Source organism: Vulpes vulpes, chromosome 13 (genome assembly GCF_048418805.1).
Source record: "Vulpes vulpes isolate BD-2025 chromosome 13, VulVul3, whole genome shotgun sequence".
Taxonomy (NCBI): Eukaryota; Metazoa; Chordata; class Mammalia; order Carnivora; family Canidae; genus Vulpes; species Vulpes vulpes.
Window position 1 is genome coordinate 57,006,908 of NC_132792.1, and position 27,491 is coordinate 57,034,398.

The following is a 27,491-nucleotide window of genomic DNA, read 5'->3' on the forward strand; positions in this document are numbered from 1 at the left end:
GAAGAATGCCTGCCACCTCCAGAGACTATTGAAAGACTTCCTGTTGCTGGAAGACGGCAGCCCTCTGGCAGGAGCATTATTTCATTATTTCATTTCAGTTTACAGAGGATTTAGTTCTCAGAAGCTGGACAAGAGATGGGCAGCAGTGAACCCCTTCCCATTGCAGAGGGTGACAAGAAGAAAAAGCAGTGAAAGGCCCGGGGCCACTGTCTCCTTACCAGGGAAGTTTGAAGACACACACAAGCTGACCTCTGAACTGCTTGGAGAGGGAGCCTATGCCAACGTTCAAGGGGCCGTGAGCCTGCAGAACGGCAGAGGATGCTGTCAAAATCATCGAAAACCAAGCAGGGCAGTCGCAGTAGGGTATTTCGAGAAGTGGAGACGCTCTATCAGTGTCAGAGAAACAAGAACATTTTGGAGCTGATTGAGTTCTCTGAAGATGACACAAGGTTTTACTTGGTCTTTGAGAAATTGCAAGGAGGCTCCATCCTGGCCCACCTCCAGAAGCAGAAACGCTTCAACGAGCCAGAAGCCAGCCGAGTGGTGCGCGATGTGGCCGCTGCCCTTGACTTCCTGCACACCAGAGGCATCGCTCACCGCGATCTGAAGCCAGAAAATACATTGTGTGAGTCTCCAGTGAAAATCTGTGACTTTGACTTGGGCAGTGGGGTGAAACCCCCACTGTACCCCCATAACCACACCGGAGCTGACCACTCCATGTGGCTCTGCAGAGGACATGGCCCCGGAGGTGGTGGAGGTCTTCAGGGATGAGGCCCCTTTTTACGACAAGCGCTGTGACCTGTGGAGCCTGGGTGTGGTCCTCGACATCATGCCCACCGGCTCCCCCGCCCCCCTTTGTAGGTCACTGTGGGACCGACTGTGGCTGGGACCAGGGAGGAGCCTGCAGGATGTGCCAGAAGGAGCTATTTGAGAGCATCCAGGAAGGCAAGCATGAGTTTCCTGACAAGGACTGGGCGAAGCCAAAGACCTCATCTCCAAGCTCCTGGCTCGAGATGCCAAGCAGAGACTGGGTGCTGCCCAAGTCCTGCAGCATCCGTGGGTGCAGGGCCAAGCTCCAGAAAGAGGACTGCCCCCGCCACAAGTCCTCCAGAGAAATAGCAGCACGACGCACTGACACTCTTCGCAGCTGAGGCCCTGGCGCTTAACCGCCAGCTTTCTCAGCGTGAGCAAGACGAGCTGGCACAGTCATCCGAGTCCCTGGTCGAGGGTCTCTGCTCTGGGAGGCTTTCCCCTCCCTGCAAGTCACGCCTGGCCCGCCCAGGCCGCAGCGACCACCCGGAACCGGGCCCAACTCCCGCCGCACTCCGACCCACTCCGGCCAGCTTCGGGACCTCGGCCTGCCTAGGCCCCGCCAAAGGCCGCAGGGCAAGCAGAAGCAGCTGCTCCGGGCCCCATCCCGGACAAGGCCCTGAGGTTCCCACCCAACCCCCCATTTCCCCAGAGCCATCCAGGAGAAAACTCTATCCAAACAGGTTGTCTTTGGGGATCCCTGGGTGGCTCAGCGGTTTAGCGCCCAACTTTGGCCCAAGGTGTGATCCTGGAGTCCCATGTCTGGCTCCCTGTGTGGAGCCTGCTTCTCCCACTGCCTCTCTCTCTCTCTCTCTCTCTCTCTGTCTTTCATAAGAAATAAATACAATTTTTGAAAAGAAAACGAAAGCAATCATTTGCCACTTTGCATAATCACCTGCGGCAGGGACACCTCTGCTGCTGGGCTCCTGCCCACCTGAGGGCTGGGTGTGGGTTTCCAGGTGTGCAGCCCAGTATTGGGTAAAGAGAATACTTAAAATTAATATCTATTTATGAGAGACACAGAGAGAGAGGCAGAGACACAGGCAGAGGGAGAAGCAGGCTCCATGCAGGGAACCCGACTTGGGACTCCATTCTGGGTCTCCAGGATCACGCCCTGGGCTGAAGGCGGCGCCAAACCGCTGAGCCACCGGGGCTGCCCTCAAAATTAATATCTTTAGAAGGAAAGAAGAAAAAGAAAGAAAGAAAAAGAAGAAAAAGAAAGAAAAAGAAGAAGAAAGAAGAAAAAAGAAGAAAAGAAGAAAAAGAAAAAAATTCAATCTAATCTTGTGCCTAAAGGAACCAGAAAAAGAATAAAAACTCAAGGTAAGTAGAAGAAAGGAAATAACAAAATTCAGAACATAAATAACATAGAAACTAAAAAACAATAGAAAAATAAAGATAAAATAGAAAAAGATAAACAAAATTGACTAGGCCTTAGCCAGACACATCAAGAAAAAAGGGAAAGGATTTAAGTATATAAAATCAGAAATGAGAGTGAAGTAACAACTAACACCACAAAAATATAAAGGATTGTAAGAGAATACTATGAAAAATTTGAAGAAATGGATAAATTCCCCAAGAAAAAAATATACAAGAAAAAAATATATATATACAAGAAAAAAAAGAAATGGATAAACTCCTAGAAACATACAATCTTCCAAAACTGAACAAGGAAGAAACAGAAAAACTTTACAACAAATACAAGTAATGAAATTGAATTGGTAATCAAAGAACTTTGGTTTTTGGTTTTGGTTCAAAAGGGATGCCTGTGTGGCTCAGTGGTTGAGCGTCAGCCTTTGTGTCAGAGCATGATCCCGTGGTCCCAGAATTAAGTCGCGCGTGGGGCTCCCCATGGGGAGGCTGCTTCTCCCTCTGCCTATGTCTCTGCCTCTCTCTGTGTGTGTCTTGAATGGAATGAATGGATAAATGAATGAATGAATGAATGAATGAATAAATAAATAAATAAATAAATAAATAAATAAATAAATAAAATCTTTTTAAAAAAAGAAGTCCAGGATCACACAGTTTCACAAATGAATTCTACCAGACATTTAAAGAAGAGTTAATACCTATTCTCCTCAAACTATTCCAAAACAGAAGAGGAAAGACAGCTTCCAAATACATTCTATGAGACATGATAACAAAACTAGACAAAGACACACAAAAAAGAAAACTATAGGCCAATATGTTTGATGAACATACATGCAAAATTCCTCAACAAAATATCAGCAAACTACATGTAATAATACATTAAAAGGATCACTCATCATGATCAGTGGGACTTATTCCTGGGATGCAAAGATGGTTACAAATCAATCAATGTCATATACCGCATCAACAAAATGAGGGATAAAAATTTTATGATCATCTCAATAAATGCAAAAAAAACCCCATTTAATAAGATTCAACATCCATTCATGATAAAAACTCAACAAAATGAAGTTAGAAGGAACATACCTCAACATAATAAAGGCCACATATGAAAACCCCACAGTGAACATTATACTCAATGGGGAAAAGTTGAGAGCTTTCCCTTTAAGATCATGAAAAATAAAGGATGTCTATTTTCACCACTTTTATTCAACATAGTATTAGAAGTCCTAGTCATAGTAATCAGACAGAAAAAGAAGTAAGAGACATCCATAATGGTAAAGAAGAGGTTAAACTGTCACTGTTTGCAGATATGATACTAACCATAGAAAATCCTAAAGAGTCTACCAAAAAAAGAAAAACAGTAGAAGTTATAAACATTCAATAAAGTGGCAGGATACAAAACTAATACCCAGAAATTGGTAGTGTTTCATATGCTAACAATGCGTTTGCAGAAAGAGAAATTTAAAAAACAATACAATTTACATAGTGCACAAAAAATAAATAAAATACTTAAGAATAAACATAACCAAAGAGATGAAAGACTTGTACTCTGAAAACTATAAAACACTAATGAAAGAAACTGATGATGACACAAAAAATTGGAAATATATTCCAGGTTCATGGATTAGAAGAATAAATACTGTCAAAGTGTCCATGTTACCCTCCTAATGCAATCTACAGATTCAGTGCAATCCCTATCAAGATACCAACAGCATTTTCCACAAAACTAGAACAAACAATACTAAAATGTGTACTGAACCACAGAAATCCCCAAATAGCCAAAGCAATTCTGAGAAAAAAGAACAAAGCTGGAGGTATCACAATTCCAGATTTTAGGATATACTTTAAAGCTGCAGTAGTCAAAACAATTTGGTATTGGCACAAAAATAGACACATAGATCAATAGAACAGAATAGAAGCCCCAGAAATAAACCTATATTTATATGGTCAATCTGTGACAAAGGAGGCAAGAATAGACCATAAGGAAGAGATAATCTTTTCAATAAACCGTGCTGGAAAAACTAGACAGCTACATGTAAAAGAATAAAAATGGACTACTTTCTAACATCATACACAAAAATAAGCTCAAAATGGTTTAAAGATCTAAATGTGAGGGACGCCTGGGTGATTCAATGGTTGGGCGCCTGCCTTCCACTCAGGTCGTCATCCCGGGATTCGGAATCGAATCCCACACTGGGCTCCCTGCATGGAACCTGCTTCTCCCTCTGCCTCTGTCTCTGCCTCTGTCTCTCAGTCTGTGTCTCTCATGAATAAATAAATAAATCTTTTTTAAAAATCTAAACGTGAGACCTCAAAACATAAAAATCCTAGAAGAGAACACAGGCAATAATTTCTCTGACATCACCCATAGCAACATTTTTCTAGATATGTCTCATAAGGCAAGGGAAAGGAAAGAAAAATAAACAATTGGGACAATATCAAAATACAAATCTGGTGAACAGCAAAGGAAATCAACAAAACTAAAAGCCAATGTACAGAATGGGAGAAGATATTTGCAAATGACATTTCTGATAAGGGATTAATATCCAAAATATATATAATTTTGGGGATGCCTGGGTGGTTGTCAGTTAAGCGTACAATTCTTGATTATAACTTAGGTCATGGTCTCAGGGTCATGGGGTCAAGCCCTGCATTGGGCTCTGTGCTCAGCATGGAATGTGCTGTCCCTCTCCCTCTGCGCCTCCCCCTGCTCACTCTCTGTTTCTCTCATAAATAGATAAATAAAGTTTTTATTTATTTATTTTTTTAATTTATGATAGTCACACAGAGAGAGAGAGAGAACCGCGGCGCCACCCAGGGATCCCCAATTGTATAAATTCTTAAAAAAAAAAATTTATTTATTTATCTATCTATTTATTTATCTATTTATTTATCTATCTAGGGATCCCGCAGTTTGGCGCCTGCCTTTGGCCCAGGGCACGATCCTGGAGACCCGGGATCGAATCCCACGTCGGGCTCCCGGTGCATGGAGCCTGCTTCTCCCTCTGCCTGTGTCTCTGCCTCTCTCTCTCTCTCTCTCTCTGTGTGACTATCATAAATTTAAAAAAAAAAATTTAAAATTTATACAATTATAAACAGGCCAAACAACAACAAAACAAGCAAACAATCCAACTAAAAACTAATCAGGGGACCCAAATAGACATTGTTCCAAAGAAGACATACAGATGGCCAACAGACACATGAAAAGATGCTCAACACCACTAATCATCAGGGAAATGCAAATAAAAACCACAATAAGATATCACTTCACACCTGTTGTAATAACTAAAATCAAGAAGACAAGAAACAAGTGTTGGCGAGGATATGGAGAAAAAAGAAACCCCGTGCATTGTTGGTGGGAATATAAATTGGTACGGCCACTGTGGGAAACAGTATGGAGTTTCCTCAAAAAATTAAAAACAGAAATACCAGGGGCACCTCCTTGGCACACTAGGTTGGGTGACTGACTCTTGGTTTTGGCTCAATTTGCAATCTCAGGGTTGTCAGATGGAGCCTCACATCAGTCTCTGTACTTAGTGTGGAGTCTGCTTGGGATTTTCTATTCCTCTACCTCTGCCCTTTCGCCTCCAAAATAAATAAGTAAATCTCTAAAAAATAAAATAAAATAGAAAGACCACATGATCCAATAATTCCACTATTGGTTATTTACCCAGGGAAAACAAAAACACTAACTCAAAAAGATATAGGTACCCCTACGTTTATTGCAGCATTATTTACAATAACCAAGACATGAAAGCAATCTAAGTGTCCATCAATAGACAGATAAGGAAAATGTAGTACACACACACACACACACTCTCTCTCACTCACAATGGAGTATTACTCAGTACTTAAAAAAAGATTGAGATTGTGTCATTTGAAACAATATAGATGGACCTAAAGGGTATTATGCTAAGGGAAATAAGAAAGAGAAACACCATATGACTCCAGTCATAAATGAAATCTTAAAAAAAAAAGGAATGAACAAACAAATAAGAACTGTAAATACAGAGATCTGATGGTTGCCAGAGGGGAGGCAGGTGGGAGGTTGGGCAAAATGAGTAAAGAGCAGAAGGAGATACAGGCCTCTACTTATGGAATGAATAAGTTATAGGAATAAAAAATACAGCCTAAGGAATATAGTCAATGATATTGTAATAGTGATATAATGGGACAGATTGTAGCTATACTTGTGGTGAACACAGCATAATGTATAAACTTGTCAAGTCACTAAGTTGTAGACCTGAATCTAATGTGACATTTTGTGTCAACTATACTTAAATTTTAAAAATGTTAAAAAAATGTTAATGACTCCGTATTTACACTCCTGGATATATACTCAAAAATTCCTAATGAAATTTTAAACATCAAAATAACTAGCTGGGGATCCCTGAGTGGCTCAGCGGTTTTAGTGCCTGCTTTTGGCCCAGGGCATGATCCTGGAGTCCCGGGATCAAGTCCCACATCGGGCTCCCTGCATGGAGCCTGCTTCTCCCTCTGCCTGTGTCTCTGCCTCTCTTGCTCTCTATCTGTGTCTCTCATGAATAAATAAAATCTTTTAAAAAATAAAAATAAAAAATAACTAGCTGAAGGAGAAAAAAAAGTAATGATTACAAGATATTCTTTAAAGAAAGAGTAAAAATTTTTGAGGTGCATCTATCCATCTTATGCAAATTCATAGCCTTTATTGGATATGAAAGAATGAGAAAACAAATTAAAACATTTGAAAAAAATACCAAGGAAAGTAGGATAAAAGAATTAACAAAACTAGAAACAGTTAGAAAATAGGAATTAGTAGATTTTAAGGACATTTATAAATATGAGATGATTCAGAATAGACAAATTTATGGGACATATCAAGAGAAAAGTGGGAGAGCAAAAATGCACAGATAAAATGAAAAAACAATGCCCAACATTTGTTTTGAGAAAGGTTGTACACAAAAATGGAGAAAAGTTTCAAAATTATATTAGAATATTATATACATGATTCTAATAAATTTTTGAATTGTGATTGACTTAGTAGGAAAATGTAAATTATGAAAATTAAACCAAGGTGAAACCTAAATAGACCAATGAACCATGGAACAAAATGTAGTTGTCAAGGTATTTCTCCCAAAGAGTCATAAGACTAGGTTCTTTTTATAGTTAAGTGTTTTCATTTTTTAATATTCAAGAAACATGAATCCCTTAGAAAATTATTCTAGCATATATAAAAAGATGGCAAATTTCCAAGTCACTCTTACAAAACTAGTATTATCTTGAAATCAAACTCTGACAACACCTCCTCCTCAAAAAAAAAAAAAAAAAAAAAAAGAAAGAAAGAAAGAAAAGAAAGTGATCCACAAAGGCTCCTTCCACAGGCATCTAGAGGCAATAATTCTAAATTAAATACCAGCAAATCAAATCCAGACTATAGTCAAAAAATACCATAAATGAGGTTTAGTCTAAGAAAGCAAAGGTGGTTGAAGGCAAGAAAATGTATTGGTATAAATTTACCAAAGGAAAAAAGGTAGGATCATTTCAATAGATATTTAAAAATCATTTGGTAAAAAATCGTTTCCACTCCTGATTTTAAACTAAGACACTAGGAACAGAATATTTCATACATTATTTTAAAACAATACCAACCCGGGATCCCTGGGTGGCGCAGCAGTTCGGCGCCTGCCTTTGGCCCAGGGCGCGATCCTGGAGACCCGGGATCGAATCCCACATCGGGCTCCCGGTGCATGGAGCCTGCTTCTCCCTCTGCCTGTGTCTCTGCCTCTCTCTCTCTCTGTGACTATCATAAATAAATAATAATAAAAAAAAAATAAAAATAAAAATAAAATGTTTAAAAAAAAAATACCAACCCAATAGTTACTACACTTAACACAAAATATTCATCAGAGGCATTTGGTTTAAAAATGAAGAGAAAATAACAAGTGCTAGTGAAGATTTGGAGAAAAAGGAAATCTTGTGCATTGTTGGTAGGAATGTAAATTGGTGTGGCCACTATGGAAAACAGTATGGAGTTTCCTCACCAAATTAAAAATAAAACTACCCTATGATCCAGCAACCACACTTCTGGGTAATTACTTGAAGAAAACAAAAGAACTAATGTAAAAAGATATATGCCATTCCTCACCTTGCCCATGTTCATTGCAGCATTATTTACAACAGCTAAGATATGGAAACTAAGTATTTATCAGTGAATGAAAGAATGTCATATATATGTAATATATGCACACAGAGAAAGTGGCATACTATTCAGCCATACAAAAGAATGAAATCTTGCCATTTGCAACAACACAATGGACCTTGAAAACATCATGCCAAGTGTAATAAGTCAGATGAAGATGAGTACCATATAATCTGACTTATATGTGGAACCTAAAAACCAAAACAACACAAATTAAGCTCATAGATACAGAGAACAAGTGGATTGGTGATTGCCAAAGGTGGGGGTGGCATGGGTGTGTGTGTGTGTGAAATGGGTAAAAGGGATCAAAAGGTGAAATTTCCAGATTAAATAAGTCATGGAGATGTAATGTACAGCATGGTGACTATAGTTAATAAAACTGTGTTGCATATTTTAAAGTTGCTGAAAGTTGATTTTAAAAGCTATCATCATAAGAAAGGCACTTTTTTTTTTCTATCTAGGTATGGTGACAGATGTTAACTAGACTTATTGTGGTGATCATTTTGCAATATATACAAATATCAAGTCATGTTGTATACCTGAAACTACTATAGTGCTTTATGTCAATTACATCTCTAAAAGAAAAATGAGAACCAACATAATACTAACAATATACTAGTATTTCTTGGAAATTTCTTGGTAACTTTTTAATTTAATTCAATTTGCCAACATATAGTACAACACCCAGTACTCATCCCAGTACTTTTTTTAAATTAGGTATAAATATTGGGAAAAATATATCTTTTTGCAGGCAATATGATGTTTAACAGAGAAATCTTCAAAATGTCAACTGAAAAATTATGAAATTTAGAAGAAAGAAATTGAAACTGCAGGGGACATTTTTGTGGGATATCCTGTTTGTTTATTTTTGTTTTAGCTGTATATCATAGAAGTTCCCATCCTGGATTTTGAAAAAACTCATTATCTAAATACAAATGAAGGTGGGGCCCCAACATCCTACTACAGAGCCAAAAAGAGACTTCTTTCCTGCTTCCTGACTACCCATGCACTGGGACATGACCAAGGAACCTTCCACATCCTTCCAATAATTGCCTTTTGTTTCTACCCAAGCTTCAGTTGAAAACTAGGAGTCTTACAGAAATTGATGTTACAGGTAGGTTAAGGGTAACAAACTCTCAGGAAAATAGGGGAATCTGATATATATTTTTTCTTATTACCTTGGCCAGGTAGGGCCAAAAGTAGTGGCAATTCCATAGTATTCATGAGTGGTAATCTGAAAGTCAATAGCTCAGGAGGGTTAAATAGCCACTCAAGTTATTTCTTGCCCATTGAGGACAGAGCTTTGGATGCTTGCAAAGCACCTATCAAAGAACAAGATGAAAGATATGAAGAATTAATAGTGTGAAAATATAGTCTGAGAAATAGAATGATCACTCTTAATAGTAATAAGTAGCTTGAGAAAAAGAGGACAGCCTTGGACGCCTGGGTGGCTCAGCGGTTGAGCATCTGCCTTTGGCTCAGGGCCTGCTCCTACATCGGGCTCCCTGCATGGAGCCTGCTTCTCCCTCTGCCTGTGTCTCTGCCTCTCTCTCTCTCTCTCTGTCTCTCATGAATAAATAAATAAAATCTTAAAAAAATAAAAAGAGGACAAACTCAAATCTGTTTCATTTCAGGGCACAGTTAGAATTCTAGAATTCTAGTATTCTGTTTTCCAGCCACAGGCCTTTTGATCATTGTAAACAACAAATTGGAAGATTGAGTCAATAAATCACTGAATTAAAATGTCAGTTGAGGAGCACCTGGGTGGCTCAGTTGGTTAAGACTCCAACTCTCAGTCAGTTAAGACTGCATGCAACTCTTGATTTTGGCTTAGGTGATGATTTCAGGGTGGTGAGATCAAGTCCCTAAGTCCTCCCACCTCTCTCCCTCTGCCCTCCACCCTCTCCTTCCACTCACGTGCTCTCTCCCTCTAAAAAAACTAAAAAATTAATTAATTAATTAAGAATAAAATATTATTTCAGTTGGCCACTGGTGGTTACATGTCTACTATGTAAAATTTAAGATATTAAGAAAAGAGTAGGAACCCAAAACATTAAACAGAGGTCATTTTTAATCTCTCATAACCTTTCTTGATAGCTAAATCTGCCACCATGTTCTCAAAGTAAAGAAGCAGGAACTCTTTTATAACTAAGAAATATACTCTGGGGGAGAGCTAATTCTTGCCTCATGCATCATTGTTTCAACTTAGGAATATAAATTGATCCCTGGAGATTCCCTAGATCCAGCATCAATGTTAATGAAAGATTACTGCAACTCCATGGAGACAAGATCACCAGGAGCTCAGATCCTCCAAGAATAAAAGTTTAGGTCACCCCACTGAGTAAAGAATTCTAGCCAGGAGGTTTACTGACTAGAGGCAAAGGAAACACAGTGGAAGAGAAAAATCATAAAAACCTGTTTTAGCCTTACAACCAGTTGTAAAAATGACAATTACAACCTCTATCTACATATTCTTTCCTGCTATGTCCTGTGTATATCTACATGTGTTAAGTACAATCCCTTTTTTCCACCACCTCCTTTTCTGCCCACTATTTCATTTAGCTCTTGTGGAGGTTTAACTTTATAGTTAGTCCTTAAGAGGATCACAAGAGAACTGGAGTAGAAACAGGTATCACTTAGAGACCTCAGATTTGTTTTTAAATTCAATAATTGAGAAGACATTGAGTTGCACCTCTCCAGGGAAAGGGTAGTGCATTTTTTTTTCAGTTTTATTGAGCTATAATTGACATACAGAACTATGTAAGTTCATTTATCCATTCTATTGTTGATGGACATTTGGGTTCCAGTTTTGAGCTCTTACAAATAATGCTGCTATGAACATTTCTTCTGCATGGCTTTTGGTGCTCATATATATGCATTTTATGTAAATATAAATATCCAGAAGTAAAATTGTAAGTGCACAGGAAATGCATATGTTTGACTTTATAAATTCTGATTCTAGTTCAATTTACTTACCAAGTATGGTGTAAACCTGGACTTCCTGCTTGACTGGGGCCCAAACACCATGCCTAAATATTGCCAAATGTTCTTAATGAGACTAAAATGTTTCCATAGAAACTCAAACTACCAAGTAGGATCTGTTTCAAACACTTCTTGAAATGCACCTCCTTTGCTGGCTACACTTGTTGGCTACACTTGTGAATTTTTGCCTAGAGATCCCAACCACGGTGTCCACTCTCTCAAGCAAACTCCATGAGGGACGCCTGAGTGGCTCAGTGGTTAAGCGTCTGCCTTTGGCCCAGGGCGTGATCCTGGAGACCCAGGATCTAGTTCCACATCGGGCTCCCTGCATGGAGCCTGCTTCTCCCTCTGCCTGTGTCTCTGCCTCTCTCTGTCTCATGAATAAATAAATAAAATCTAAAATAATAATAATAATAATAATAAAGCAAGCTCCACGGGTATTGATGCCAGTCTCAGGTCATGTGTCCTCCTGGAAGTTGTGTCAACTAATCACTACTAGGAGAGCCAGCCCCAGAGCCACGCCTTTCCTACAGCCCCTGCCCCACATTTCCTCTTTCTCTTCCACCAGGAATCTCAAAGTGGTTATACCAATTTACGCTTTCCTCAGCAGTGTATGAAAGTTTTAGCTACTCCACACCCTTACCAACCAACACTTAGTAATGACATTTCATTTTAGCCATTCTAGAGGAAGTGGTATTGTGGTATTGTACTTATTTAGATATTTAGTTAAATATTCTCTTTTGTGAAGTGCCTCTCTTGCACAGTTTCTTTTGAGTTGCCTGTCTCTTATTTACCTATGAGGCTTCTTTATATATTGTAGATATGCATCTTGCTATATGTATTGCTAAATGTATTGAAAATATCTTCAGGGACACCTGACCAGCTCAGTTGGTATGAACATGCTACTTTTGATTTCAGGGTCGTGACTTCAATCCCCATGTGGGACATGGAGCCTACTTTAAAAAGTAAAATAAAATAAAATAAAATCTAAAAAAAAGGTGGAAAAGAAAATATCTTTTATCAGTCTGTGGTTTGCCTATCACTATCTTAATGTTGGGTTCCTATGAACAAAAGTTCTTAATTTTTGATATAATCGAAATTATTTTTTCCTTATGGTTAGTGTTATGGTTATGGTTAGTACTGTGTTAAGAAATTTTTGCTTACTCCAAGGCCCTGAAGCTATTCTCTTCTTTTCTCTTTCACATTTAGAATTATAGTCCATCTAGAATTGATATTTATGGTATTAGGCAGAGGTCAAGATTTCTTTTTTTTCCACATTAATGTCTAATTGATCCAGTGTCATTGACTGAAAAGGCGATTCCTTCCCCTGCTGCACTGCACAGTTGCCTTTGTTGTAAATCAAGCTATAGTGTATTTGTGGGTCTGTTTCTGGACTCTTTCTTCTATTATTATGGACTAATGAAAAAAAGAAGCCACTTTCTGTCATTTCTGGATGATTCTGAAAAATATTGTGATATTACTCCACATACATATGAAGTAAATAGTTTTTAAGGCCAACAACATTCTGAATCCAACCTATATTTTTAACATTGCATCCCACCAGCAGCTGGCCCAAGAATCCTTAGCTCTCTAGCTGAGTCATGGTGAGTCCTTGTCCAATTCTGGTTAAATAATGTATTTTAGAAACTTCATCTCCATTATTGCCTGGTGAATAGAATGAATTTTGCTGCTCTCAGATTAATAGCTAGTGAATCTGGAATATATTTATGGAATTACAGCTTGTCTCTTAATCTCTGACTCCATGCTTTATTGGTCTAACTTTACATCTGTCACAAGGTCCTGATTCTAATTCAATTCCTTTACCAAGTATGGTGTAAACCTGGACTTCCTGCTTGACTGGGGCCCAAAGACCATGCCTAAATATTGCCAAATGTTCTTAATGAGACTAAAATGTTTCCATGGAAACTCAAACCACCAAGTAGGATCTGTTTCAAACACTTCTTGATGGGATGCCTGGGTGGCTCAGCGGTTGAGCATCTGCCTTTGGCTTGGGGTATGATCCTGGGTCCAGGGATTGAGTCCCACATTGAGCTCCCTGCAGGGAGCCTGCTTCTCCCTCTATCTGGGTCTCTGCCTCTCTCTCTCTCTGTCTCTCATGAATAAATAAATAAAACCTTAAAAAAAAAAAAACACTTCTTGAAACTGTAATGCATCTCCATTGCTGGCTAGAGATCCCAGCCACAGTGTCCACTGTGTAAAGCAAGCTCCGTGGGTACTGATCTCAGTCCTGGGTTCATGTGTCCATCTGTTGTGTCAACAGATCACTACTAGGAGAGCTAGCCCCAGAGCCAGGCCTTACTTATAGCCCCTGCCCCTTATTTTCCTCTTTCTTTCCCACCTGCAGTCCACTACTCACATTCTGTCCTGCTTCATAATCAAAATGGTATGTGTTACAACATCTAACCTATATCCCTACCCTCCTTCACCAACAGCTGTGCCATCCTAATCATCACTTACAAACATTCCAACTCTGGACTTCATGAAAAAGATTCTTATTCTTATATACCCCTGTGTTTATTGCAGTATTATTTACAACAGCCAAGATATGGAAGAAACTCAGGTGTCCATTAATAGAGGAATAAAGAAAATTATACATATATATATATAATGCAATACATATATATATAATGCATATATATATATATAATGCAATATTACTCATCCAAAAAAATGAAATCTTGCATTTGCCACGACATGGATGCATCTAGAGGGCACAATGCTAAATAAAATAAGTCAGTCAGAGAAAGACAAATACCATATGATTTCACTCATTTGTGGAATTTAAGAAACCAAACAAACAAGAAAAAGAGACAAACAAAAAGACCAGACTCTTAATTATCTCTATATATGGTGACTGACAGGGTGGGGATGGAGGATGGGTGAAATAGGTGAAGGAAATTAAGAGTACACTCATGATGAGCACTGAGTAATGTGTAGAATGTTGAATCACTATATTGTACACCTGAAACTAATATAACCCTGTATATGAATTATTTGGAATTAGAAAAATAAATTAATTTTTTAAAAAGTGCTTCTGCTTTCCCTTCTTTTCCCACAGCTCTACCATTCCTTTAAGACCTATTTCAAATCATCCCCTTCCCAATCTCTGTTCTCTCATTTGCTTTTATTTATATGTCTACTTCAGCACATACCACAACTAGCCTTAGATCATAGTAATTATACATGTCTATATAATTCTATAATTACATCTGTCTGTTTCCCTTACAGATTATGGAACACTGAGCAATATTTTTAATCCCCATAAATCTCGTATTGGGCCTTGTGCATAGCAGAGTTGTAAATATTTGCTGAGTTTAAGTTGAACCCTGGAATCTGGAGATACCTGTGTGGTGTAGAGGAAAAGATAGGGTTGACTCGATCATTTTCTTTATTTTTAAAGATCTTACTTATTTATTCATGAGAAACACACAGAGCGAGAGAGAGGCAGAGACCAGGCAGAGGGAGAAGCAGGCTCCCTGCAGGGAGCCCGATGTGGGACTCGATCCCAGAACCTCAGGATCATGACCTGAGCCAAAGGCAGACGCTCAATAGCAACAGTAAATGCTATTTCATATAATTTAGCATCTACCTGACAGGAAATTTGAAGAGACTATAAGTAAATTGTTTCCACCGGGATATAATTGGATAGGCAAATAGTTTCTGACGGATGAAACATCTTCCATACTGCTGTGGAAACTTGATATTCTACTAGAAACAAGATGGGGGAGCGCTTCATAGCATTTACATTATGATGCATATTCACATTGCCAGGACTCAATTCTATCTAGGCTGGCTGTACTGCCCATGTAGAGGATTCTTGCTCTTTGGCTCTTCATATGGCTTCCTCTTTTTCGGGCCTCATGTCTCAACTTGATTATCAATCACAGTTGCCTCCTCTGGCCACCCTGTCTCAAAGAGGTACCACTCTATGGCTAACTATTATTATTACTTTTAATACCTGTCTCTTTGTTTCCTTCCTAGCAATTGGTAATGTGTAATTATTTACGGATTTGTTTAATCAGGTTTTCTCCCTCTCTACCCTATAAGTACCACAAAGGAAAGGACCATCTAGATTTATCCATCGTTAACATTGGCCACATAAGCTTTATCTCTTCATATATATGTAAGAAGTTGGTTTTAAGAAATTGGCTCATGCAATATGGGGGCAAGTCTGAAATCCATAGGGCAGATTGGCAGGCTAGACACTCAAGCAGAAATTCATGCTGCAGCCTTGAGGCAAGATTTCTTCTTCAGGGAAGCCTTAGTTTTTGCTCTCAAAAGTTTTTGATTAGATGAGTCCTGCCCAGATTATCAAGGGTAATATCTTCAACATAAAGTCAACTGGATTGTAGATGTTCACCACATCTACAAAACACCGTTACAGCAACACTTAGAGCTGGATTAAATAACTGGGTACTACAGGATGAGATGATACATGAAATTAGATATGAAAATCATCTATACATTTCCCTATATAGCTATAGCTCTTTCACTATGTAGAATACATACACATACATGTGTGTATGAAATCTGTAATTTTGACTGACCATTTGAAAGTTGCAGAAATCCTGACACTTTCACCCATAAATACTATAACACGCTTGCCCTAAAGACTAGGATATTCTCCTATATAATCACAATACAGTGAGTACCGAAAAATAACTTTGATATAGTAACATTAAAATTTCCCTGATTGCCCTGTTTTTAAATCTAGCATTTACTGAAGGTTACTTATTGTCCTTAATTGTTTTGTCTTTTTACTCTTATTATTTAAGTAATTTTAAGTAAACTCTACATTTAATGCAAACCTCAAACTCACGACCCTAAGATCAAGAGTCACATGCTCTACTAACTGAGCCAGCCAGGCACCCTATCTTTTTGGTCTTCTTTAATTCTAGCACAATCCTCTTCTTTTTTTTCCTTTTTTCATGATGACATTTTTTTTAAGCTGACATTTTTTTAAGAGCCCCAGCCAATTGTGTTACAGAATGCCTCACAGTCTGGATTTGACTGACTATTCCTTCATGATTAGATTCAGGCTAAAACTTTAGTCAAAGAATACTAAATGGGTAATGCTGTATACTACCATTAAATCCCAATAGGAGGCCTTTAATATCAATTTGTCTCTTCACTCATGATACTAAGTTCAATTCACGTAGTATCAGTATCTCTGATTAACAAAGAATATACTTTACCCGTTGAAATTTATAAGTACTCTGGAGGTTGGTAGTTTGTGATTATCCTGTTCCTCAACATTTTATCTAATGGTATTAGTGTCTTAATACCAAAGGAAGACCTTTGCCTTAATCAGTTATTACATGGGCAGTTACGAAATGGTGATTTTCTAACTCTGTCTTTACTTCCTCATTTATTAGCTGGCATTCTTTTGTAAGAGGTTTACTGATACTCTTTTCTTTTGGAGTATTGCTATAATTCGTGAATTTTTTTTTCTAAATCAGTATTTTATAATTCATTACCATAACTATTCTTTTTAATAACCAAAATATCCGATATAACCAGTGGGAATTCTTTCAAGATGGGTACTGAATCCTTTTCACATGTCCTCATCATTCTATGAACACTTTCTGGCACAATGATATAGTTTTGGGCTAGCCTTGAGCTTTCCCTGCCCCAACCTGGAATCAGCCATTTGCTAATAAGTCTTTCCTTTAGTGAGGAATAGTTACTGGATTATCATTAATTCTATGACCTTTCATTGGGTAGAGCTAGAAAATGTCTGCATGTTTGTGTGTGCTTGTCTCCCCCCCCCCTTTTTTATACACAAAAGATAGAGTGCTGCTTCTTTCCTGCCTTGCTTTTTTTTCATTTAATCATTTCATATACATTCACAGAGCTGTTTCTCATTCTTTTTATAGTTGCACAGTATTCTATTTTGTAACTGAACCATAGTTCATGAACTGGTGGTCTACTATCAATAGACTCTTACATTGTTCCAATAATTTTGTAGTACAAATAATGCCACTTAAAATAACCTTGTAGAAATTTTGTATTGTATTTGCGGAGGGGTAAATCTTCAGTGTAAATTCTCTGAAGCAGAAATGCTGGGACAAAGGTAGATGCATGTTGACTTTTGTTAGACATTGCCAAATTTTTCTCCAGAGAGGTAGTACCATTTTGCATTCCCAACAATGATATATAAACGTGCGTGTTTTCTCACAGGTTTACACCATTTTAATTTCTACCAATCTGAGAGCTGAGAAATGGTCTCAGGGCAGTTTTGTGTTTCCGTTCTTATGGGTAAAGGTGAAAACTTTCTCAAGCTTTTAAGATCCTTTTTTTTTTTTCTGAAAGCTATCTGTTCCTGTTTTTTGACCATTTGCCAGTCAGGAGTTTGGTCTTTTTTTCCCTTTTATTTTTTAAGAGTTATTTAGATAGTAGGGAGATTATCCCTTCATCTGGGATACATGTATTGCCATATTTTCTCCCTATATGGTTTCATTTTTTTACATTTAGATCTTTGATTCATTTGGAAATTATTATGATATATATTGTGAGGCATAGAGCCAATGTTATGTTTTTTCAAATGGCTATCTAGTTATCTCAGTACCGTTTATTAAAATGCCTATCATGGGCAGCCTGGGTGGCTCAGTGGTTTAGTGCCGCCTTTGGCCCAGGACCTGATCCTGGAGACCCGGGATCAAGTCCCACATCAGGCTCCCTGCATGGAGCCTGCTTATCCCTCTGCTTCTCTCTCTCTCTCTGTCTCTCGTGAATAAATAAATAATCTTTTTAAAAATGCCTATCACTTTTCTGGTGGATTGAGATGCCAAATTTTCCACATATTAAATTTCCATACATACTTTGTGCTCTTTCTGGGTTTTCTATTCTGTTATACCAGTTTATCTATTCATATACCAGTACCATGGACTTTTAACTTAAGAGGGTTTATAGTGTAGGGTAAGGCTAATCCAGCATTATTATCTTCTCTTTGTGTAGCTATTCCTGAGTGTCTATTTTCTCATGTATGCACGTTAGGATCAACTTACCTAGTTCCAGGGGATACGATTGTTATTTTTATTCAAATCATATTAAATTTATATATTAACTTGAGTAAAACTGGTATTTTAAAAAATTAATACATTTTCTTTTTTAGAGAAGTTTTGAGTTCACAGCAAAACTGAGTGGAAATTACAGAGTTCCTAAACACCCCTGTCCTCACACATGTACACCTTTCCCACTGGTGACATCTGCACCATAACGGTACATTTATTACAATCAATGAACTTATATTGACACAGAAGTATCACACAAAGTCAATAATTTATATTAGGTTTCCTTCTTGGTGTTAGATATCCTTTGGATGTTAGACAAATGTATAAGGATATGTATTCCCCATTGTAGTATCATACACAATAGTTTCATTACCCTAGCACAAGCTTCTGTGCTCTATGCATTCATCCTTCCCTCCTCTTAACTCTTGGCAACCACTGATCTTATAACTGTATCTATAGTATTACCTTTTCCAGAATGTCATGTGGTTGGAACCATACAATATCTAGCCTTTTCAGATTGGCTTCTTCCACTTAGTAATATGTGCTTGTTTCCTCTAGGTTTTTTTTTTTTTCTCTAGGTTTTTTCATGACTTCACAGATCATTTCCCTTTAGAGCTGAATAATATCTCAGTGTCTGGATGTACCACAGCTTATCCATACATCCACTGTTTTAATTTGTAGTTCTCTAATGACATGTGATATTGAACATCTTTTCATACACTTACTTGCCATCTGTATATCTTCTTTGATTAGATCAGGTCTTCTGCCATTTTTTTTTAATCCAAGTTGTTTTTTCTTATTGTTGAATTCTTTGTATACTTGGGATAAGTGTTTATCAGATGTGTCTTTTGCAAAAATTTGCTCCCAGCTTGTGGTTTGTCTTACCATTCTCCTGAAAATTATCTTTTGCAGACAGGAACTTTAAATTTTAAGGAAGTCCAACTTATCAGTTATTTATATCATAGATCATGACTTTGGTCTTATCTCTAAAATGTCATTGCATAGCCAATGGTACCTGGATTTTTCTAAGTTATCTTCTAAAAGCTTTATAGCTTTGTGTTTTGCATTTAGGTTTATGATCCATTTTTAGTTAATTTTTTTAAAGAATGTAAGGTATGTGTCTAGATTCTTTATTCTTTTTTTTTAAAGGATTTTATTTACTTATGTGGCACACACACACACACAAACACACACACACACAGAGCACAAGTAGGCAGAGAGGCAGGGAGAGGGAGAAAAAGCAGATTCCCTGCTGAGCAGGAAGCCTCAGTGTAGGGCTTGATCCCAGGATCCTGAGATCATGACCTGAGCCGAAGACAGATGCCTAATCAACTGAGCTACCCAAGCACCGTAGATTCTTTTTTCTATATGGATGCCTATCTCCAGGACCATTTGATAAATACAGTATTCCACTGTATTGCCTTTCTCCTTTGTCAAAGATTTGTTGACTATATTTATGTGGGTCTATTTCTGGGCTCTTTATCCTGTTCCATTTATCTATTATTTTGCTGATACTATGTTGCTTTGATTACTGTAGTTTTATAGTAAGTCTTAAAGTTGAGTAGTATCAGTTCTCTGATTTTGTTCTCATTTAATAGTGAGATGGCTATTCTGAATATTTTGCCTCTCCATTTAGACTTTAGAATTAGCCTGGGATTCTGATTGATATTGTACTGAATCTATAAGTCAAATTGAGAAGAACTGACATCTTGACAATATTGAGTTTTCCTATCCATGAACATGAACTATCCACTTATTATTTATTTGACATCTTTCATCTGTGTTGTAGTTTCCTTCACATAGGTCTTATATTTCATTAGATTTATACCTAATTATTTCCTTGGGGGGTGCTAATATAAATCATAATGTTTTTAATTTCAAATTCCACTTGTTCTTTGCTAGTATACAGGCAATTGATTTTTGCATATTAACTTCATATCATACAACCTTGCTATAATCACTTATTAGTTCCAGGAGTTTTAACAATTATTTTGGATTTTCTGTATAGATGATCATTTCATCTGTGACCAAAGACAGTCTTGCTTCTTCCTTCCCAAACTATATACTTTTTATCTTATATATTAGTAGGACTTCCTATATGAGGTTAAAAAGCAATAATGAGGGATCCCTGGGTGGCGCAGCGGTTTAGCGCCTGCCTTTGGCCCAGGGCGCGATCCTGGAGACCCCGGATCGAATCCCACATCAGGCTCCCGGTGCATGGAGCCTGCTTCTCCCTCTGCCTGTGTCTCTGCCCCCCTCTCTCTCTCTCTCTGTGACTATCATAAATAAATAAAAATTAAAAAAAAAAAAAAGCAATGATGAGAGAGACATCCTTGCCTGGTTCCTAATCTTAGTAGGAAAGATTCTTATTTCTCACCATTAAGTATATTATTAGCTATGGGTTTTTAATGGGTAATTTTTATCAAGTTGAGGAAGTTCTCCTCTATTCCTAGTTTACTGTGAGTTTTTATAATGAATGGGTGCTGGGTTTTGTCAAATGTTTTTTCAGTATTTATTGATATGATCCTATGATTTTTCTTTTTTAGTCTTTTGATATGATGGATTACATTAATTGATTTTGAATGTTAACAGTCTTGCATACCTGGGAAAATTTCTATTTAATCAAGGTGTATAACTTTTTGTACTTAATTAAATATGCTAATATATTTTTGAGGATTTTGCATCTACATTCATGAGAGATACTGGTTTTCTTTTCTTATAACGTCTTTGGTTTTGATATTAGGGTAATGTTGGTCTTTTAGAATGAGTTAGGAAGTATTCCCTCTGCTTCTGTCTTCTAGAAAAGATTATAGAGTTTGTATAATATCTTCCTTAAAGTGCTCACTTCAATAGCACATATAATTTCTTTCTTAAATAGTATAATTCACCAGTGAATCTTATCTGGGCCTGGTGCTTTCTGTTCTGCAAGGTTTTAAGTTATTGATTCAATTTTTAAAATAAATATAGGACTATTTAGATGTCTGCTACTTCTTGTGTGTGTTTTGGCATATTGTGCCTTTCAAAAAATTGGTCCCTTTCATCTTGGTTACCAAATTTGGAGCCACAGAGTTGTTCATAATAATATTCTTTTATTTTCATTTTAATATACATGGGATTTGTAGTGATGTAGTTTCCAAAGGTGGAGGATATTATTGATTTTAGATCTTTCTTCTTTTCTAATGTATGTATTTGATGCTATAAATTTCTCTAAGTACTGTTTCACTGGATCCCATAAATTTTGGTAAGCTGTATTTTCACTTAGTTCAAAGTATTTTAAAAACTTATCTTGCATTTTCTTCTTTAACCCATGCATTATTCAGAACTGTGTTGATTAATCTTCAAGTATTTTGAGACTTTCCAGCTATCTTTCTGTTGTTTATAGTTTAATTCCATTGCAGTCTAAAATTAGACGCTGCTTGACTATTATTCTTCTAAATTTGTTAAGGTGTGTTTTAAGGTCAAGAATGTGATCTCTCAGGATGCCTGGGTGGCTCAGCAGTTGAGCATCTGCCTTTGGCTTAGGGCATGATCTTGGGGTACTGGGATCGAGTCCTGCATCAGGTTCCCTACCAGGAGCCTGCTTCTCCCTCTGCCTATGTCTCTGCCTTTCTCTGTGTGTCACTCATGAATAAATAAATAAAATCTTAAAAAAAAAAAAAAGAATATGTTCTCTCTGGTGAATGTTCCATGTGATTTTGAGAAGAATGTATATTTAGCTATTGTTGGATGAGGTAGTCTATAGATATTAATTATATCCAGTTGACTGATAGTTCTGTTGAATTCAACTACATCCTTACTGATTTTCTACCTGCTGGATTTGTCCATTTCTGAGAGAGGGGTGTTGAAGTTTCAGATAGTGGATTCACCTATTTCTCTTTGAAGTTCTATCAGTTTTTGCCTCACATATTTTGACACTGTTTTATTTTTATTTATTTATTTATTTATTTTTGACACTGTTTTAAAGAGCATACACAGGGGTGCTTGGGTGGCTCAGTGGTTGAGCATCTGCTTTTGGCTCAGGTTGTGATCCCGGGGTCCTAGGATTGAGTCCTGCTTTGGGCTCCTTACAGGGGGCCTGTTTCTCACTCTGCCTATGTCTCTGCCTCTCTCTGTGTCTCTCATTAATAAAAAAAAAAAAAATCTTAAAAAATTAAATTAAAAAATAAAGAGCATACACATTAAGGATTTTAAGTTCTCCTAAAGTATGATCCTTTTATCAAAATATAATGCCCTTCTTTGTCTCTGATAAATTTCCTTGCTCTGAAGTCTGCTGTTTGAAATTAAACAGCCACTTCAGCTTTCTTTTGATTAGTGTTAACATGCGCTATCTTTCTCCATTCTTTTCCCTTTAGTCTACTTGTGTCTTTATATTTAAAGTATGTTTCTTGTATATAACATATAACTGTATCCTGTTTTTTGATCCACCTTGATATCTTTTAATTAGTGTATTTTGACCATTGATGTTTAAAGCAATTGTCAGTAAGAGTTGGATTGATGTCCACCATATTGTTACTGTTTTCTACTTGTTGATATTCTTTGTTTCTATTTTTGTCTCACTGTTTTCTGCCTTTTATGTATATTTTTTATTTGCTGCTTTAAAAAAAAATTTAAAGATTTTATTTGTTTGTTTGTTTGTTTATGTATTTATTTGAGAGAGAGAGAATGCACAAGCAGGCAGAGGAAGAGGAAGAAGCAGGCCCCGCTCCAAGCAGAGAGCCTGACATGGGGCTAGACCCCAGGATTCTGGGGTCACGACCTGAGCCGAAGGCAGATGCTCAACTGATTGAACCACTCAGGCACCCCTACTGTGTTTTTTTTTTAAAGATTTTATTTACTCATTTGAGAGAGAGAGAGCATGAACAGGGGGTTGGGGGAAGAGGGAGAAGCAGACTCCCCACTGAGCAAGGAGCCTGACATGGGGTTCAATCTCAGAACCTGGAGATCATGACCTGAGCTTAAGACAGAGGCTTAACCATCAGAGCCAGCCAGATGCCCCCTTTTGTAGTTTTATTATTATTTTTTAAAGATTGTATTTATTCATGAGAGACACAGAGAGAGAGGCAGAGGCATAGGCAGAGGGAGAAGCAGGGTCTCCGCAGAGAGCCTGATGCAGGATTTGATCTCAGTACCCCGGGATCACGACCTGAGCCAAAGGCAGACACTTAACCACTGAGCCACTCATGCATCCCCCTTCTGTGGTTTTAATTGAGCATTTTATAGTATTCTATTTTCCTTCCTTCCTTAGTAGTGTGTGTGTGTGTGTGTGTGTGTATGTATAGTTTTTTCATGATTACCCTAGTTTGCACATTTACAACTAATCCAAATCCACTTTCAAATAATACTATATTGATTCATGAATAGTACAAGTAATTTATAATAACAAAATAATCCTAACTCATCCCTTGTATTATTGCTGTCATTCATTTCCCTTATACATAAGTATTTATAAATATATATGCACATACATAATTGAACATATTGTTGCCATTATTATTTTGGTTTTTAAAAAATATTTTATTTATTTATTCATGAGAGACACAGAAAGAGAGAGGCAGAGACACAGGCAGAGGGAGAAGCAGGCTCCACGCAGGAAGCCCGACGCGGGACTCGATTCCGGGACCCCAGGATCACGCCCTGGACCAAAGGCAGGCCCTAAACAGCTGAGCCACTCAGGGATCCCTGCCATTATTATTTTGAACAAACTGTTATCTTTTAGATCAATTAAGAAAAACAAAAGGAAAGTATTTTACTTTCATTTATTCCTTGGATGCTCTTCTTTATGTAGATACAAGTTTCTGATCTATTATCATTTTCCTTCTCTCTAAAGAACTTCTTTTAACATTTCTTGCCAGGCAGGTCTACTGGTAGCACTTCACTTTTTGTTTGATTTTTGCTTGAGAAAGTCTTTATTTCTCGCTCCCTTTTGAAAGATAACTCCACAATGCACAGAATTGTAGTTTGGTGGTTTTTTCCTCTGAACACTTTAAATATTTCACCCTATTCTCTTTTGCTTGCAAGGTTTCTGAGAAGTTGCATACAATGCTTTTCTTTGTTCCTTTATAGACTGTTCCCCCCCTGTGACTTCTTTTCAGATTTTTTTCTTTATCTTTGATTTTCTGCAGTTTGAATACCATATGCCTAGCTTAAATTCTTGTTTTGTTTTTGGCATTTACCAAGCTTGATAACTCTGAGTTTCCTCAATCTGTGGTTTGGTGTCTGACCTTAATTTGGAGAAATTCTTAGTCATTATTGCTTCAATATTGTTTCTGTTCCTTCCTTTCTTTTCTTCTGGTATTTCTGTTACTCATACTTAATTTCTTTCTTTCTTTCTTTCTTTCTTTCTTTCTTTCTTTCTTTCTTTCTTTCTTTCAGATTTTATTTATTTATTCATGATAGACACACACAGAGAAAGAGAGAGTGAGAGAGAGAGCCAGAGACACAGGCAGAGGGAGAAGCAGGCTCCACGCAAGGAGCCCGATGCGGCACTTGATCCCGGGACTCCAGGATTAGACCCTGGGCCGAAGGCAGGCACCAAACCGTGGAGCCACCCAGGGATCCCCTCTTTCTTTCTTTCTTTCTTTCTTTCTTTCTTTCTTTCTTTCTTCTTTCTTTCTTTCTTCTTGTCTTCTGGTTTGCCTATTACTCATACATTATTATCTTTGTAGTTGTCCCACAGTTCTTGGATACTCTGTTCAGGGTTTTGTTTTGTTTTGTTTGTTTTTTTAGTCTTTTTTCTTCTTTTCTTCTCAGTTTTGTTTTTTTTGGTTTGTTTGTTTGTTTTTTGAGGGATAAATGAAGTGTATTTTATTTTGTACCTATTAACCCTCTTTCCTCTCCCCCCCTTTCACAGACATTTGCTAAATCATATTACAAAAAGAAAAAACAAATTGGTGCCATAACTGGTGAGTACAAAAGCCATCCAAATGACAATCATTGAAATTCAAGGAAGTAAGAACACTCTAGTAATAAGAGTAAGCGATTCACCTTTCTGACTTAACGGAATGGCTTCTCTCAAAGAAAACAGTATTTGGGTTCTTAAGTATTTTGAAAAATAATGTAGTTTTATCACCTTGACACACTCAACAATATTTGGATTAGAAATGAAAAGTTGGTATACGGAGTAAATCCTTCAGCAGCGATTTTTTTTTTAGCAGCGATTTTTAATTTATCTCCTTAACAAGTTTTCTTATCAACGTACCCTTATTACCACCGACCCCATTATCAGATGGTACTTTCTCCATCAGAATACTTCAAGTTATGTACTGTAGAACTGACATTTTCTACATAGTTAAAATATGCATAATCTGAATACATCAGTATTTTTATTTTTTCATTTATAGATGCAAAACACAAATGCTGAGTTGGCATACATTCACATATTCACATATAACTTTTTCTCTCATGTTTACAACTTAACAGGTTGCTGAATCCAAAGTAACTAGTATAATCACAACGTGGAGCATACTATATTAGTATTTCAATGGTTTAATCCAACCCATTTCTTCTTTTATACTCCAAAACATCTTCGTTATGTTTTTTGATTAGGTGGATCCACAGGGCGACGGCGGTGCCCAAGGTCAGCCCGACCTTCGGCCAGTCGGGGCGGTCCCGCGGCGGCTCCCGAACGTAGAACTTGCACCGCGCGAGGGGCGCTCGGGAGCCGGGCCGGAGCCGGGAGCCGGGAGGCCGGGCCGGGGCCGGGAGCCGGGAGGCCGGGCGGCACAGCACGGGCGGCGCCACCTTGCCGGGCGAGGCTCCGCCCTTCTTCTCAGTTTTGGAAGTAAGTTTCTTTGTCATATCCTCAAGCTCAGAGGTTCTTTACTCAGCCATGCTCAGTCTACTCATGAGCTCATCAAAGGCATTTTTCATTTTTTACAGTGGTTCTTGATCATTAGCATTTCTTTTTAATTCTTTCTTAAAATTTTCATCTCTCTGCTTAAATAACCCATCTGTTCTTGCATGTAGTATACTTTTTTTCATTAAAGTTCTTAGCATTTAATCGTAGTCTTAAAAAATTCCTGTTCTGATAATCCCAACATTCCTGCCATATCTAATTCTGGTTTTTAAACTTACTCATTCTCTTTAAATCATTGCCTTCTTAGCATAGGAATATGTTCACAAACCAAAAAACTCTGAGTGTTTTGGGGGGATTTTATAGAGATATCATCATGCAGGCATGTTCAATTACTCACTGAATATCTAGTGCTTCTTACCTCTTTGGGAGTTTGGGAAATTGAACTGAAAACTTCAGGTTCTAATCAAGGCATGGTCTTTTTAGCAATCAGCTCCCATCCTGAAGATACCAAGAGGCCTGCCAAGAGTTAACATATGACGCTCCTCTCATTGAGAAAATTCCAAGGGATTTAGGACCTCTGTGTCAAGAACCAGGGACAAAACCTAAATGTATATTCCTTATTATACCACATATCTTTTAATACTTTTTGTTCCATTTGTTGCTTTTCTTCAGAAGCCATCAACTATGCCTATATGTTTATGAATTTAATAATATTTTTATGTCTTCCATATCTATCATTTCTTCTCTACTCTTTAAAAAAACTAAAAAACAAAAACCAAATATCCCATCTGTGTTTTTCTATTGTCTCAAAATGTCTTTTTATACTTTGTTTGAATCAGATTCTATACAAGGCTAACATATTACATTTGTTTAATAACTTCTTATCTTTTATTTTGTGAGTTTTCCTCCACCTCGCTTTTTGCCATTTATTGAAGAAATAGCATCGTTTGTCCTGTAGAACTTCTTATAATCTGACGTTAGCTCTTTGCAGCCTTGTGATGCAATTTAATAAGTTCCTCTATTTTGCACCTCTCTCATCCTTATTTCTTATAAACTGATCATAAGATCTAGAGTCTTGATAAGGTTTTTATTTTATTTTATTTTTTTTGGTAAGACCACTTCACATTACTTCCTATTGTATTGCCTTCAAGAAGCATATAATATCCAGTTGTCCCATTATTACTTATGTTAAAATTGATCAATTGGTTCAGGTATATCAGCATGATCCTTCTATAACAAAGCTCCCCTTCAACTTTTTGTTCAAACTGATTGCTTTAGCACCCATTGATGATTGATGGCAGGCTCCATTACTTCACCA

At 37.5% G+C, this 27,491-nt stretch overlaps 1 pseudogene; it reads left to right on the top strand.

Annotated features, from left to right (window-relative positions):
- On the top strand, nt 1–25,315 carry LOC112932495 (MAP kinase-interacting serine/threonine-protein kinase 1 pseudogene; annotated as a pseudogene).
- The last annotated feature ends 2,176 nt before the right edge of the window (nt 25,316–27,491 follow it).